This window comes from Hibiscus syriacus, unplaced genomic scaffold, assembly GCF_006381635.1.
Source record: "Hibiscus syriacus cultivar Baekdansim isolate YM2019G1 unplaced genomic scaffold, ASM638163v2 tig00110450_pilon, whole genome shotgun sequence".
Lineage (NCBI taxonomy): Eukaryota > Viridiplantae > Streptophyta > Magnoliopsida > Malvales > Malvaceae > Hibiscus > Hibiscus syriacus.
Window position 1 is genome coordinate 10,148,911 of NW_024062743.1, and position 1,886 is coordinate 10,150,796.

Below are 1,886 nucleotides of genomic sequence, written 5' to 3' on the forward strand. Positions count from 1 at the left end.
ATACAGATGGGGAATTAACGGCCAAGGTTGGTGGTGAACAAGGAAGGTAATAGGGGGAGACAGTTGGCGTGCCACGTGGGAGAGTGGAGAGGAGATTTCGTTGCTGACGTGGTGGATGTCACGTGGAATTTAGACGTGGTGGTGATTGGATTGGATTGGGTTGGTGAGAATGGTCGACTCATCTCTCTCGGGAATGTGCCGTGACCCATTTTGTCATTTCGTCTACTCTGCTTGGCCAACGCTCATCTCCATGTCAATTTTAGAGACAGTGTTGGAGAAGGTGGCACACTTTTGTAGGCACACTTTTGTTCTAAAGAACGTATATATCAATTATAGAGGATATTTTGTACTCAAAATAAAAGCACGTGGTAGAAGGTAGCAAATCACCAGATGTGGAGAAGATTGTGGAGGTGGTGATGGAGTGGCCGTCAATTCAGTCACTAAACAAATTGATGGTACACTAAGAACACTTATAAGTTCATACATACCAACAAAAAAAGAAAATTCCTCTAATGAAAGCTTTACCTGATTCATTTAAAATAATAATTCGATCAATCTTGTGGTAATAAATTTGAAAATCTCAAACCCTGAACTTTTAATTCAATCTTCAAACTTTACCAAGCACACTATTATTGCTTCCAAACTCATAAAACTGCCCCATAGTGTAACACCCTAAATTATGGGCTAGTAGTTTCGAGTTTACCCCGAAGGCATGTGGGCCTCGTGGATTTCATAATTTAAGTCGTTGGGTCGAGTTGGACTTAATTAGGTTGGAATTGAGTCCAATTAGCCATAAAATGGTTTTTTTTTTTAATTATAGAAAAATAAATAAAGACCAAATGTGTGTTTACCCGTTTCAAAAAGATGAAGCATTTTTATCTCTTTTCATCTTCTTATTCTCTTCATTTCATTCAATCCTCCTCAATTCTCTCTCCTTCTTCCTCTCTCCTTCTTCCTCTCTAAGTTTCATAACTAAAGGTGAGTCCTTTGAGCTTTATAATTCGTCCTTAGCCCTCCAACAACATCCTTCATGTTAATTTTCCTCTTGGCTAGAGAAAATGAGGGGTTTTCATCCAAATCATAGAGGAAAGGGGTGTGACTAAGCAAACAGCTTCATCTCGGGATCCTAGTACCATGGTAGTGTATTTCCAATCCTTTGGAGTGTTAAGGTTTTCATAAATAGGAAAAATTGCTAAGATTTTTGTATTTGAGCATTTTAGGGTTTATGTTTGATTTCATGATTAAATGATGAATTTGATGTTAAATATGTGTTTTTATGACACTTTATGACCCTAAGTAAATCCCTAAAGCTTTAGCACATGATTAAGAATCAAACTAAGACCTTTAGGATGATGTTTGGATTTTTCTCGAGCTTAAATAAGACATTTTTTGGGTTCGAGTATCGATACTGGATAAATAAAAACATCACTCCTATAGTATCGATACTCATGGTGTACAGTATCGATACTAGGCCTATTTATCAGCAACATGATGCATTTCTGGTACTGATACTCATAGGGTATCGGTACTTAACATTAGGGTATTGATACTACAAGTAGAGTATCGAAACTACTCATTTTAGATGATTAGATTTGACTTGTTTAAGGCCCGTAAGAGCTAAGGATGGTCCGTAATGGTAGAACATAGTTTGTGGGGGACATAAATGGCCAAAGATACCTAGGAACACTCGTAGGAGTGGGTTACAACTGATGTAACCATACTAAGCGTAATAAGTCAAAGTATCCTTAGTTAAGCACGTATTTGAATAATTAAGAATGAGGATCGTTATAGGGGATATACCGACAAGCAGTAAGATAAATGAGTTAAGATCAGTAATAGTGAACATCGTATGATTCGAGAACGTCAGTGAACCGATAACATATAAG